A 16224-nucleotide genomic window follows, 5' to 3' on the forward strand; every position below is an offset into this window, starting at 1 on the left:
TCCAAACTTAAGTCAGATCATGTTCTTGGTCTGGTCTCCTGTCTCTCTTGGAATAAAAGCCAAAGTCCTTGCCATGAACCCAAGCCCCTCCGTAGCTTGGCTCGCTGGGGTCCGGCCTGCCCTCATCTTCTGCTCCTCTCCCCGTACTCACGTGGCCTCAGCCACACTGGCCTCTTGGAAGCTCCTGAAACACACCAGGAATGCCTTCGCCTCAGGGGGTTTACCCTGGCTGTTCCTCCTGTCTGGACCACTATTTCTGGAGAGGATCATCAGCTCACTCCTTCACCTCCTTTGAGACTCTTTCAAATGTCACCCTCTCGGCCGGGCGCGGTGGCTCACGCCTGTAATCCTAGCTCTCTGGGAGGCCGAGGCGGGCGGATTGCTCAAGGTCAGGAGTTCAAAACCAGCCTGAGCAAGAGCGAGACCCCGTCTCTACTATAAATAGAAAGAAACTAATTGGCCAACTGATATATATATAAAAAAAAAAAATTAGCCGGGCATGGTGGCGCATGCCTGTAGTCCCAGCTACTCGGGAGGCTGAGACAGAAGGATCGCTCGAGCCCAGGAGTTTGAGGTTGCTGTGAGCTAGGCTGACGCCACGGCACTCACTCTAGCCTGGACAACAAAGTGAGACTCTGTCTCAAGAAAAAAAAAAAAAAAAAAAATGTCACCCTCTCCATAAGGCCTGCATAGAACACCCTGTGTAATGTCGCAACCTTGTCCACACTCTTTCCCAGGACTCCCAACCCTCTTATCCTGCTCTAATGCTCTTTTCTCCACATCGCTTAACACCTTCTAACTTAACACTGTAGTTACTTATTTATTATTATGTTTATCATTTATTTTCGGACTTTCCCTTTTAAAATGTCAGTACTGCAATGGCAGGGACATTTGTTTCCTCACTGACATATTCCCAAGTGCTTATAATAGTATATCTGGCACACACAAAGTGCTTAATAAATACTGTTGACCAAATGGTGACATATAGACACTCACACACGCATATGGTCAGCTATACATAATATCCATTTATAGTTACTAGGGCTGGTAGTTTATGGGAGAGAGGGCTAACTCTTCTTCTAGGTGTGAGAAAAGCAAAGCCTTTTCCAGTTGCAGTTTTCACATAACGCCCTAGATAGATGTCACTCAAAGGGTCTTTAAACAAAAGAGGCGTTGCACAAAAACCCTTCTTCACATGGCCTCAACACTCTCCTTGGTGGTTTGGACACTCTGCCGTCTCGGCTGTGGCCCTGCACATGTGGTCTTGATGGAATGTCCCGATTCGTTATCAGATGTGCCTGAGCAGCGCTGGGGAATGGCTTGTCAGTTCAGGTTTTCCTTAGCAGTTCTATCGAAATTCTTCTTGGACTGTCTCTATCCTCCGGCAACTCAAAACAGCACACTCCCCGATGTCTCTTTGTCAATCTTTTCCCCTATTGATTGCTAAAAATAAACTGGTTATTTCTCAAGTTATGATTACAACAGTCATTTTGGCTGCATATCTCAATCCTCATTCCAAGTATTCTGAGGCACATAAAATAATTTTCCTCTGACTTACATTGCAAATAAATTATGACGGGAATACGTTTCTCTGCAGACAAGTTACACAGTGGAAGATTTGGGCTCATTATAAGAAATTTTAGCAAGAACATGGTAAGGATATAGAATGGGTTGATTCTCAATATATAAAATTTCCTAATCACTAGAGATGATTTATATGAAATGTTCAGAAAAGGCAAAGCTATCAAGACAGAGAGTATATGAGTGGTTGCCCCGAGCTGCAGGTGGGACTGTGAGGTGATTGCAAATGGGGACCAGGCTTCTTTAGAGGTGATGAAAATATTCTAAAATTAGATTGTGGTAATCGTTGTACAACTGTAAATTTACTAAAAATCACTGAAATATACACTAAAATGGGTGACTTTTATGGTATGTATATTAGTTTGCTAGGGTTGCCATAACAAAATGTCACAGACTGGGTGGCATCAATGACAGAAATTAATTTTCTGGAGGCTGAAAAGTCTAAGATCCAGGTGTCTGTCTGCCATGTTGGTTCCTTCTGAGGGCTGTAAGAGAAGGATCTGCTCCAGGTCTCCTTGGCTTGTAGATGACCATCTTCTCCCTTTGCCTTTACATCACCTTCCCTCTGTATGGGTCTGTGTTCAAATTTCTTTTTCTTTTTCTTTTTTTAGATAGGGTCTCACTCTGTCACCTAGGTTGGAGTACTGGGCTCAAGCGATCTTCCTGCCTCAGCCTCCCAAGGAGCTAAGACTAGAGGGGTGCACCACCACGCCCAGCTAATTTTTTATTTTTTGTAATAAAAATATTTTTTGTTGCCCAAGCTGGTCTTGAACTCCTGGCCTCATGTGATCCTCCTGCCTTGGCTGCCCAAAGTGCTGGGATTTTTAGGCATGAGCCACTGTGCCTGGCCCAAATTTCTTCTTTTTCTAAGGACACCAGTCATATTGGGTTAGAACTCACTCTACAAACCCATTTTAGTTTAACTACATATTTAATGAATTTATCTCTAAAAATAGTTATATTCTGAGGTATAAGGGGTTAGGACAACACATGAATTTTGGAGGAGACATGATTCAGTTCATAATAGTATGTAAATTATGCCTCAATAAAAACTGTTTTTAAAATGATATTAATTGAGCACTTACTAGGTTCTAAATCCTGTGCCAAATACTTTACATACATGATTTCATGTTAGCTTCTCAATAACACCATGAGGTAAGTATGATTATACCCACTTTAAACATGAGGAAAGTAAGGCACAGAGAGGTTAAATAACTTGCCTGTGGTCACAAAGCTAGTAAGCAGTGAAACCATGATTCAAACCCAGTAGCCCGACTCCAAAGCCCAAACTAAAATCCCTATGCTAACGCCCACAATGTCCAGGTAGGTCAGGCACTGTAAATCAGTCCTCTGATCTAAATCTTATAATCTCAGTTGCACACAAGAGAAAACTGAGGCTCAGAGAGATCCAGTAACCTGCCGAAGTTCACACAGTCTAAAATTGGGCTTCTCCAAAACGCAAGTCGTTTCTAAATATTGGACATTTCACCGTGGCTCTCACTGTTTTTGACAGGAGAGCTCTGGGACAGGAAAAACGCTCCTGACACACAATAGATGTTCCAGCCAGAGCTGTGGAATGAATGAGCACATATTGCAAGGGCTGGCCTGTAGTTTTAACTTCACACTGACACACAAAGGAATCTGCTCGAGCGGGAGAGAACTGCCTGAGGTCTGCGATTCTGGAGACCACTTGGGCCACAGGTCAGGAGATCATCTTGCGTGTGGATTTCAATATACAATCCTCCAGGAGTTACCTCTTGACGGAATAAATTTGTCTGAGGAAATGGGCACCCGCGTAGTCTGCTGGTGCCAGGGCAAACTGGAGTGAACTTCTCATTGGGCAACCTGGCGACATGTATCGAAAACCTTACCCACATACCACACACACCCCCACACACATCCTTTATTTCCCAATAATTCCTCATCTAAGAATGTATGTGTTAGCCTACTACCATTTAGCAAGCTACACTCAACTTACAGCAAGCGATGCACTTATACTTCTGTCATTACAACCTCTCTCCTTCTACTCCCCCCACCAATTCACTTGTCTATAAAAATGAGAAATTAGGCCAGGCCAGGTGGCTCACACCTGTAATCAATCCTTGCACTCTGGGAGGCCGAGGCAGGAGGCTCGCTTGAGCTCAGGAGTTCGAGACAAGCCCGAGCAAGACCCTGAGTCTACTAAAAATAGAAAAAATTAGCCAGGTGTGGTGGCACATGCCTGTTGTCCCAGCTACTCAGGAAGCGGAGGCAGAAGGATGGCTTGAGCCCAGGAGTTTGAGGTTGCTGTGAACTAGGCTGATACCACAGCACTCTACCCTGGGGCACAGAGCAAGACTCTGTCACCAAAAAAATAAAAATAAATAAATATATAACAATGAGAAATTAATCTAGTATCAGGTCTAAAGAAATGTAACGTCACTAGCACTACCTCAATACTCTTCTCAGTCTCCACCTCTCGGGGGTCACTAGTAAGTTTGAAGGATCCTTGATGAATCTGATGATCTTGTGATGCCCAACAGCATCTCCCCGGAGTAGTTTTCCTAGAAGTTTGTAGAGTCCAAGACCCTCTCCACACGAAAATACATTTCACAGTCCTCTTCTGATTCAGTTGGCCACCCCAATGGTTACCACAACAATCCATAACTCACAATCAGTGAGAATCATTGTTAAGACGGGATTTGCCCTTAGGGACGGAAGATGGCACTAGCCTACCAGCAGCAGGAGCCTCCATCTGCGTCATGGAATTCCCAGTGCTCTGGTTCCTGATGTGCTGCACAGTTTCCTCAGTCCTTCACAAGTCCAGTTGTATAATGATAACACTGAAAGATTTCATAGTGGCTTTCCAGGAAATAGGGAGATGGGTGTTCGTATCACGTCAGGGTCACCAAAAACAAACAAAACAAAACAAAAAAAAGACAATAAAAAAATAAATAGGGAGATGGCAAAGAATTTCAAGTCTAAGTATATGCTAATCCTAAAAAAAGAATTCTAGATCAAAGGTATATCTCACAATTTTTTTCATGAAATACAGGCTCACTTTACATTACATTCGCTAATATGTATCTAGCACCTACCATGCATCAGGGACTGTGCAAAGTACTTATATACATTTTCTCATTTAGTCCTCAGTGAAGGAAACAGAGGCTTAGAGAAGTTAGTCCACACTGCTGGCAGGTCCATCAGCTGACAAAGCTCTTGCTCTTAACGGGAATTCTAGCTATTTACCACCTTAGTTGTGAACATCTTATCCTGAGCTATGCTTATTCTCATTCTCACTTCTAGAAAGGAAAAAAAAAAAGAATACATCAGTGTTAAGAAAAATTGGAAACAATTTAAATGTCCGGTAATGAAAGAATATTACAATGTACTCATAGAATGGAATAACATGCAGTTCTTATTGATGATGTTTTTAATTATTGTTCTAGATAAAGTTCACGACATAATATTAAGTGAAAAAAGCAAAAGATAAAACCAGTTACATGGCAGTTCTCAGAAAAAGAAATGCAAATGGACAATAAGTATATGAAAAGATAATCTCATTCAAAATTTAAATAAATGCAAAATAATGAAATACTTTGCATCAATGAGATTGGCAAAGAGCTCGGCAGGATATAGAGAAGCAGGTACTCGAATGCACAATTGTTGAAAGTATTAATTGGTATAAGCTTTTGGGAGACATTTGGCAATGTTATTAAAAACTAGGCTCGAGCCGGGCGTGGTGGCTCACGCCTGTAATCCTAGCACTCTGGGAGGCCGAGGCGGGCGGATTGCTCAAGGTCAGGAGTTCAAAACCAGCCTGAGCGAGACCCCGTCTCTACAATAAAAATAGAAAGAAATTAATTGGCCAACTAATGTATATAATATAAAAAAAATCAGCCGGGCATGGTGGCGCATGCCTGTAGTCCCAGCTACTCGGGAGGCTGAGGCAGGAGGATCGCTTGAGCCCAGGAGTTTGAGGTTGCTGTGAGCGAGGCTGACACCACGGCACTCACTCTAGCCTAGGCAAGAAAGCGAGACTCTGTCTCAAAAAAAAAAAAAAGGCCGGGCGCTGTGGCTCACGCCTGTAATCCTAGCTCTTGGGAGGCCGAGGCGGGCGGATTGCTCAAGGTCAGGAGTTCAAAAAACCAGCCTGAGCAAGAGCGAGACCCCGTCTCTACTATAAATAGAAAGAAATTAATTGGCCAACTGATATATATATGTAAAAAATTAGCCGGGCATGGTGGCGCATGCCTGTAGTCCCAGCTACTCGGGAGGCTGAGGCAGAAGGATCACTCAAGCCCAGGAGTTTGAGGTTGCTGTGAGCTAGGCTGACGCCACGGCACTCACTCTAGCCTGGGCAACAAAGTGAGACTCTGTCTCAAAAAAAAAAAAAAAAAAAAAAAAAAAAAAAAAACTAGGCTCGACCTGGTGGCTCAGACCTATAATCCCAGCACTTTGGGAAACCAAAGTAGGAGGATTGCTTGAGGCCAGGAGTTCAAGATCAGCCTGAACAACATAGTGAGACCCCATCTCTACAAAAAATAGAAAAATTATCCAGGCATGGTGGTACGCATCTGTAGTCCTAGCTACTTGGGAGGCTGAGGTGGTAGGATCACTTGAGCTCAGTAGTTGGAAGTTGTAATGATCTAAGAAGACTCTACAGCATTCTAGTCAGGGCAATAGAATGAGACCCTGTTTCAAAAAAAAAAAAAATTAAATTAAATTAAAAATATGTGCCCTCTTTGACCTAGCAATTTTACTTCTAGACATTTGTTCTATGGAAATACATACATATGCAAAGATGGTCATTATACCACTGCTTATAGTAGCAAAAAAAAAAACAAAAACATGGAAACAAATATTCATCAATAACCAAATGATGAAATAAATGGTAGAACATTCATACAGTAAAACACAGCAGTTCTTAAAATACATGATGTAGATGTCTATGTGCTTATTTGCAAAGATATCTACATCAGTCAGGATCCAGCTAGGAACACTAAACTTAAACTCATGTAGATAATTCAATAGGTGGAATTTAATATAGTGGTCCCACTTCACCCCAGGTTCTGTTTTCCACTTCAGTTTCAGTTACCTGCTCTCCAAAAATATCCAGTGGAAAATTCCAGAAATAAACAATTCATAAGTTTTCAATTGCGCATGGTTCTGAGCAGTAGGATGAGATTTTTCACAATCCCACTCCATCCTGCCTAGTACATGAATATCCCTTTGTCCAGGGGATCCACGCTGTCTATGCTACCTGCCCACTAGTAGGCACCCTGGCTATCAGAATCAGATTTTAAATTTGATAGAATTTATTGTATTTCTTCCTATTTTTTCCTTTGTGAATTAGTTGATCATAGACTTTGCCCATTTTTCTATTGAATTGACTGCTTTCACTGATTCATGAGATAACATATATATTGTAGCAATGTTTATATACGCACAAAAAATAAATAGCTTTATTTTATTTTATTTTATTTGAGTATTATTACATATGTAAAGGGAAATATTGAAGACTTTTGATCAGTACAGCTTGGTGGTTAATTGAGTATTAGGGCTTTTTTTTTATGTTTCACTCTGAGAGAGTATAGGGCTTTGGAGTTAGACTTGAGTCTCAGCTCAATGGTTTCCTAGTATGTAACCTTGGGCAAAGCACTTAACCTCCTTGAACCTCAGTTTTCTTATCTGTTAAGTGGGAATAATAATATGCACTCACTGGGTTGTCTTTAGCTAAGTGTGAGGCACATAAAGTATTCAGCAAATAATAACACTTAGCATTATTATTATTATTTTTTTTTTTTTGAGACAGAGTCTCACTTTGTTGCCCAGGCTAGAGTGAGTGCCGTGACGTCAGCCTGGCTCACAGCAACCTCAATCTCCGGGGCTCAGCGATCCTACTGCCTCAGCCTCCCGAGTAGCTGGGACTACAGGCATGCACCACCATGCCCGGCTAATTTTTTTTTTTGTATATATATTTTTAGTTGGTCAATTAATTTATTTCTATTTTTGGTAGAGACGGGGTCTCGCTCAGGCTGGTTTCAAACTCCTGACCTTGAGCAATCTGCCCGCCTCAGCCTCCCAAAGTGCTAGGATTACAGGCGTGAGCCACCACGCCCGGCAGCATTATTATTTTTTAAATTGATATATAATTCACATACCATAAATTGTACAAGTCAATAGTTTTTAGTACATTAGATGTTTGTGCAATCATCACCACCATCTAATTAATAAAACATTTTATTACCACAAAAAGAAATCTTGTACCCAGTCATCCCCCCTACCTGCCCTACCCTCATCTCCTGGCAACCACTCATCACCTCCTGTCTCTATGGATTTGCTTATTCTGGCCATTTCATATAAGTAGAGTCATACAATATGTGGCCTTTGTATCTGGCACTTTTCATTTCACGTAATATTTACAAGGTTCATTCATATTTTAGTTCAGCATGTTTAGCATTTCATTCATTTTTATTGCCAAATAACAATCCATTGTATTGATATACCACATTTTATTTATTCATTCATGTTCATTTATTCATGAACATTTAGATTGCTTCCACTTTTAGCTATTATGAATAATGCTGCTATAAATATTCATGTATAAGTTTTTGGGTGGACATACGTTTTCAATTTTCTTGGATATATATCTAGAAGTAAAATTTGGGTGTCATATGGTAACTCCATGTTTAACTTTTTAAGGAACTCTCCAACTTTTTCCTCAGCAGCTGTCCTGTTTTTACATTTTCATCAGTAATATATTAAAGTTTCAATTTATCCATATCCTTGTCAACACTTGTTATCATCTGTCTCTTTTATTACAGCCATTCTAGTGGGTATGAAGTAGTATCTCATTGTCATTTTGATTTGCCTTTCCAAATGATGCTAAACATCTTTTCATATGTTTAATAGCATTTGTATGTCTTTTTTGGAGAAATGTCTATTCAAACGTTTTGCCTAAATTTTAATTGTGTTGTCTTTTTATCATTGAGTTGTAAGAATTTTTTGTATATTCTGGATACCAGGGCCTTGTCAGATTTGCAATTTGCAAATACTTTCTCCCATTCTGTGGGTTGTCTTTTCACTTTCTTGAAAATGTCCTTTTGAAGTACAAAAGTTTTTAATGATGAAGTACTATTTATCTATTTTTTGTTTGCTTGTGCTTTAGCTGTTATATTTATTCTTTTTGATGTCACTACAAATAAATTTTTTTCTTAATTATAATTTTCAGATTATTAGTGCTAGTGTATAGAAATATAACTGATCTTTGTATATTGATCTTATATCCTGCAACCTTGCTACACTCATTATTACCTCTAAGAGTGTGTATGTGTGTATTTCTTAGGATTTTCTTGGTACAAGATCATGTCATCTGCAAATAAAGATCATTTTACTTCTTACTTTCTAATCCAGCTGAATGAATTATATCCCTTTTTCTTGCCTAATTGCCCTGGTTAAAAACTCCTGCTTAGTGTAGAATAGATGTGAAGAGAAAAAATATCCTTGCTTTATTCCTGATCTTATAGGAAAAGGACCCAGTCTTTCACCACTATATATGATGTTTCAGGTTGAGGAAGTTCCCTATATTCCTAGTTTGCTGAATTGTTTTTTTTAATCATAAAGGGGTGTTGGATTTTGTCAAATGCTTTTTTTGCATTTATTGAGATAATAATTTGTTTTATTGTCCTTTAGTAATACAGTGTATGTATTAGTTTGCTAGGATTACCATAACAAAGTGCCACGTAGTGGGTGGTTTAAACAACAGAAACTTATTTTTCTCACAATTCTGGAGGCTAGGGGTCAGATCAAGGTGTAGGCAGGATTGATGTCTCCTGAGGCTTCTCTCCTTGGCTTGTAAGATGGCCATCTTCTCCCACTGTCTTTATACGGTCTTCCTTCTGTGTGTATCTGTGTCCCAATCTCCTCTCATAGAGACACTAGTCATGTTAGATTAGGGCCCACCCTAGTGACCTCATGTTAATTTAATTACCTCTTTAAAAAACACTATCTCCAAATACAGTCACATTCTGAGGTATTGGGGCTTAGGACCTCCACATATGAATTTGAGGGGGACAGAATTCAGCTCATAAGAGTGATTTTATATGTTGAACCAACCTTGCATTCCTAGGATAAATTCCCCTTGATAATGGAATTTATTATCCTTTTTATATATTGCTAGATTTGGTTTGTTGAGGATTTTTGTGAACAGCTAGCATTATCTTTTTTATTCCTACCATTGAAAGTGCTTTTACATGTGCTATTTCATTTACCCTTAAACAGAACTCCACAAGGTAGATAGTATACTCATATTCACCAAAGCAAACTGATGCTCAGGAATGTTGATATTCCACTAATTATAAATTTGCAGTAGTACATAGTATAAATTGGAATTAAAATTACAGATGGGGAGAACATTTAGGGAGATGAAAGAAAGCAGGATTTGGTGAGAACAAAGAGAAACTTTGCATGGATGGAAGTTTACAGAGTCAATTTGAATAGCATCAATGATTTCAATGATGTAAGAACTGAGGTCATCTGCTGATGTGCAGAATAAGATTAAATAGATTTGTGGTTTCAATTCATGCATGTAATTAAACCAAGTAGGGATGACATTCTCAGTAAATTTGAGAACATGATTTGATCAGATTAACTAGAAGGAGAACAAACCAAAATTTTAATGATAGGGATTTGACTATATCAGTTAACAGTAAACCCCAGCTTACAGATTCCTTCTTTCTTGGAAAGTTGGTTTCTTGGAAAGTTAGTTTCCAAGTTGATTTCCAGTTCACACACTCCTCTCTAAGCCTTAGTGGTGCTGTACCGTGACTGCTCAATCAGGAAATGCTGAATTCAAATTCTATCTCTGGCCTCAAGGATTGTATGACTTTGGAAGTCATTTAACTTCTTAAAGACTTTATTCCCTTATCAAATGAGGGAATTGAATGAGATGATTAGCTCCCTTCTAGTTTCATGACTCTATTCATTTAGTGAATAAGGGGAGTGGTGACTCAATTGACTGGAATTTTCAAACAGCAATGATGAGGAATGCACTAAGGGGAGAATAAGGAATCACTAAAGAGCAATGAAAGCTTGTTGAGGGTAGAGAATAGTTAACCCAGGGAGGGTAGCCAGTGAAAGTGAGAAAGAGTAAACAGACTGGGGTGGTGGTGGGAAAGGGGGAGGGCTACCTAGAATTGGGGATTGGCATGGGGCATATTATATAAGGCTACTGGAATCTAGGTGGTCAATTAATTAAAGTTTATTTTAATTACAAATAACTAAAATAATTAAAAAACAAGATCAGAGAGTCCAGGCTAGGGCAGAAGATAGATGAAACTCATACTTTTAACCACCTCTTTCTACATCAGGCTCATGATGTTATTTATCCTAGTTCACCAGACAACACGCTGAAGAGCAAAGACCTTACCCATAAGGACATTTAACCTCCAGTAAAGTCCCTGTAAGAGTCCTGGTCCCCTCAATCTCTCATATCATTTACAGATCATGTCTCATTTCTTTTCTTTTCTATTTTTTTTTTGTGAGACAAGAGCCTTACTCTGTTGCCCAGGCTAGAGTGCGGTGGCGTCAGCCTAGCTCACAGCGACCTCAAACTCCTGGGTTCCAGCGATCCTGCTGCCTCAGTCTCCCAAGTAGCTGGGACTACAGGCATGCGCCACCATGCCCGGCTAATTTTTTCTATATATTTTTAGCTGGCCAATTAATTTCTTTCTATTTTTAGTAGAGACGGGGTCTTGCTCAGGCTGGTTTTGAACTCCTGACCTTGAGCGATCCGCCGTCCTCGGCCTCCCAGAGTGCTAGGATTACAGGCATGAGCCACCATGCCCAGCCCATGTCTCATTTCTTTGAACTGTCCCATGATACTTTATCATGATTTGGTTCATAGGAAGCAATGTTCTGATAATCAAGACCTTTGTTTTTTCCCTTAATTTAATTTTTAAATTATTTTTAATTCTCTCACTTAAATAAAATGCATTCTTCTTATAATTCAAGTATTAATATTTAGACATATTATGTAGATAGTGAGAGTCCTTATAATAATTTTGTTGTTAAGATTAGTGAAAATTTCTTTCTCTGAAGCAGGCTAGAAAAAAAAATAAATTGGTGAAAATTCCTCCAAGTTATTTTTCTCTGTACACCCCAATATGTGACTTACAAAAATGGGATCATAAACACTGTTTTTCAAACTGCCTTTTCCCCCTCACTAACCAGAATGCATAAACCAGCTATTTTTTCATGTCAGGCCATACAAATCTGTTTTATGCATTTTGACAATCATAGAGGATTCCACTATATAACTATATATCATAATTTACACAGTTTCTATTAACAGACATTTGCCTCATTTACAATTTTTTCCCCTTTGTTTATTGTAAACAATGCTGTAGTGAACATCTTTGTATGTATCTTGCATATTTGGATAACTATTCCTAAATAATACATTCTTAAAAGTTTAACTGCTATAAGTAAAAAAGTTAAATGAATATAAATTTTAAAAGTGAAATTGCTGAATGAAAGAGTATTTTAGTAGATATTGCCAAACTGTTTTCCAAAAATGTTGAATTAATTTACAATCTCACCACTGTTTCTCCACTCTCTTGCTAGCAATGGTCAGTCTTGGTTTTGTTTTGCTTTGTTCTTTCAAATCTAAACTTTCAAATATAGAGTTAGCAAATAAAAATACAAGATGTCTAGTTAAATTTGAATTTCAGATAAAAAATAAAGACCATCCATTTTCATCTGCCAGATGGCCTATATTTCTGGTCTCTTCTTTGTTATCATCAGTGGTGTCTTCTGTTATCAATATTTATCTGTACTGTTTATCTCATCCTACATGGATGAGAAATATTTGCAATTTAAATTTGCAAATAAGATTTAGTGAGGTCAAGCATATTAACTGGCCATTTTATGTCCTCTGTGGTGAACTACCTGTTTAAATCTTTGCTCCTTTTGCCAGTGGTTCACTCATTTTCCTTAATGATTTATAATCATTTCTTTACCGTAAGGAATTAGATACGACTATATATGTCCTAGTTTTCCTTTAGACTATTTTTATTGTTTTCCCCCCCATCTAGAAATGTTGCATTTTTATGTAGTCCACTGACCAAGTTGTGCCACTATGACAGTTTCTCAAATTACCTGGATGCCTTGTACAAATGCAAATTCCTGGGCCCCATTCCAGACCTAAACTTCTGGGGGTGAACTTTAGGACTCTGTACTTTTAAAAAGCTCCATAGGAGATTTTCTTTCTCCTTTCCTATCTCCCCCCTTTCTTTTCCCTCCTTCTCATCCATCCTTCCAAACTTTTCTTATATTCAATAATCAGTATTGGCCGGGCGCAGTGGCTCACACCTGTAATCCTAGCACTCTGGGAGGCCGAGGTGGGCGGATTGCTTGAGGTCAGGAGTTCGAAACCAGCCTGAGCAAGAGCAAGACCCCGTCTCTACTAAAAATAGAAAGAAATTAATTGGCCAACTAATATATATATAGAAAAAATTAGCCGGGCATGGTGGCACATGCCTGTAGTCCCAGCTACTCAGGAGGCTGAGGCAGAAGGATTGCTTGAGCCCAGGAGTTTGAGGTTGCTGTGAGCTAGGCTGATGCCATGGTACTCACTCTAGCCTGGGCAACAAAGCAAGACTCTGTCTCAAAAAAACAAAACAAAACAAAACAAATCAGTATTGAAGAATTTGCTAGAATAAAATATAGAATAAACATGCTAACCATGCAACCGGAAGCCATTGTCATCTTCTGAGACAGTGTGCTAATTAAATAAGATCAAATGACTTATTCTTTATGAGTTGACTTCAGGGAGAAGAAAAAATCATAACTATTTTTCCTAACACCTAAAAAAATTTATTATTGAAAATCTCAAGCATATACAAAAGTAGAGAAAATAATAAATTCCCATGAACCCATTACCAAGCTTCAACAATTACCTACAGTCAATCTCGTTTCATCTGTACTTCCCATTCCTCCTACTTTTCCCATTCCCTAGATTATTTTAAAGCAAATCTCAGGAGATTCCCAAACTCATTCAAATTTGAGACTCAAAACTTTATGATTTCTGGGTTTTGCATTGTGCTTACAAAGTTCTTTTCAACTCCAAGAAAATATCTACTCATTTTTTTCTAGCTAGTATCTGTATGATCTCATTTTATTTGGTTTTAATCTCAAGAGTTTGAAGTCTATATTATTAAAAAACAAAACTGGAGACATTAGGGTTAATGCTAAGGAATAGGTACCTGAAATGTCTTCTGCAAGACATTTCAAATATCTGTTCTTTAGAATTCCCTCTGACAGGACTTAACACCAGAATTTTCCTACATGTTACTAACGGCCAGCAAGATTCTTATCTACAGTGCTTTGCCTTTATGCTACCTGATATTCATATTTGATATAGTCTTAAATTACTCCAATTAGTTAAAGGAAGGAGGTTTGAGATGTATTTAAGCATGAGCAACAAACAATTAAAAATGCTAACGCTTTGAACATGAGAATTAAGCATGAGGCAGAGAGGCATATAGCTGTAGATTACTTGTCTGAGTCACTGCTGGTTGACTCAACATCAAGCTGTAGTCCCTTAATCTCCTATCTGTAAAATATGGATAACAGCACTACTTACCTACATTGGTTAGAAAAATGAGCCTTACACTTTGATCTTCAAAGAAGTGAGCTGCCTAATTAGCTGAGTTTCCTTTAATTGTTCTTAGTTCTCATCTCGATGGAGGAATTATCCCTTGGTAAACAAATATTCTCTTCTGATTGTAGAATGGGGAAATAGAAATCAAGACTTTATAAAATATTAATATTTTAAAGGTTTTTAGAATTCTAAACAAAAATTGCCACTTAAATGTTTTCAAACATTTTTGTCAAGATAATATTCACATAATGCTCACCATTTTAACCATTTTGAAGTATACAATTCAGTGTTTTTTGTATATTCACAAGGTTGTGCAACTATCACCACTAATTCCTGAACATTTCATCACCCAAAAGGGAAACCCTTTCCACTCCCTCTTCTCCCCACCCCATCCCCTGGCAACTACTACTGAGCCTTCTCTTTCTACACATTTGCTTTTTTTTTTTTTTGAGACAGAGACTCACTCTGTTGCCCAGGGTAGAGTGCAGTGTCATCAGCCTAGCTTATAGCAATCTCAAAGTCCTGGGCTCAAGCAATCCTTCTGCCTCAGCCTCCTGAGTAGCCAGGACTACAGGCATGCACCACCATGCCCTGCTAATTTTTTCTATATATTTTTAGTTGGCCAATTAATTTCTTTCTATTTGTATTAGAGACAGGGTCTCACTCTTGCTCAGGCTGGTTTCAAACTTCTGACCTTGAGCGATCCGTCCGCCTCGGCCTCCCAGAGTTGCTAGGATTACAGGCATGAGCCACAGCACCCGGCCTTCTACGGATTTGCCTTTCCTGGAGATTTCATATAAATGGAATCATACAATATGTGGCTTTGTGTGTTTGGCTTTGTTCACTTAGTGTAATGTTTCCATCAGCCTTCTGAGTAGCTGGGACTACAGGCACGAGGCTACCACGTCCCACTAATTTTTCTATTCTTTGTAGAGACAAGGTCTCACACTTGCTCAGGCTGGTCTCAAACTCCTTGCCTCAGGTGATTGGCACACCTCAGTCTCCCAAAGTGCTAGGATTACAGGCATGAGCCACTGTGCCTGACCAGTACTTCCTTTTTACAAAGGCTGAATAATATTTTAGCATGTGGATATATAACATTTCATTAATTCATTAGTTGATAAATATTTGGGTTGTTTCCTTTTTGGCAATTATGCATAATGCTATGAACATTTGTATGTAAGTTTTTGTGAGAACGTGTTTTCATTTCTCTTAGGTAGTAGGAATGGAATTGCTGGGTCATTGGGTATCTATGCTTAATATTTTGAGGAATTGCCAAACTGTTATCCAAAGTGGCTATACCATTTTACGTTCCCACCAAGAATGTATGAGGGTTCCAATTAGCTACATCCTCACCAACTTTTTTGTGTTGTTTAAATTATAGCCATACTAGAGAATTTTAAGTGGTATCTCATTGTAGTCCTGATTTGCATTTTCCTAATGACTAACGATGTTGAGCATTTTCTTAAGTGCATATTGGCCATTTCTACATCTTCCTTAGAGAAATGTCTACTCAAATACTTAGTCCATTTTTATCTTTGGTTGCCTTTTTATTATTGAGTTATAGTTCCTTGTAACCTCATAAGATCTTACCAAGATTAAAGCCAACACAGAACCATGATGACATATTTTGCATGTCATGTATGCATGACATACATGTATGCATGTATTCATGTATGCATAAAGTCAGACCTGCAAACATGGACTTTGGTTTTATGAACCAATACGTTCTCAGGGCCTAATCTTACTAGAATAGAGGGATGATCATCCATGTAAAGGCTCCTCAAGTAGAATGGGGCTTTTCTCACACTAGTTTTTCTGAACTAATCCCCAGGACCTACCCTACACTGTGGGGAATCTTATCCTGATGGGCCTGGCAGGCATGGGGCTAGGAGGTAGCAGAAAGCTGAATGATGTTTGCCTCAATTTTAAGTGCTACTCCCAAGCTCCTGGAGGCCTTGGCAGAAATTTAAAATCAGAGACCTTTGCACAACATCTAT

This window comes from Microcebus murinus, chromosome 10 (genome assembly GCF_040939455.1).
Source record: "Microcebus murinus isolate Inina chromosome 10, M.murinus_Inina_mat1.0, whole genome shotgun sequence".
In the NCBI taxonomy this organism is placed as follows: Eukaryota; Metazoa; Chordata; class Mammalia; order Primates; family Cheirogaleidae; genus Microcebus; species Microcebus murinus.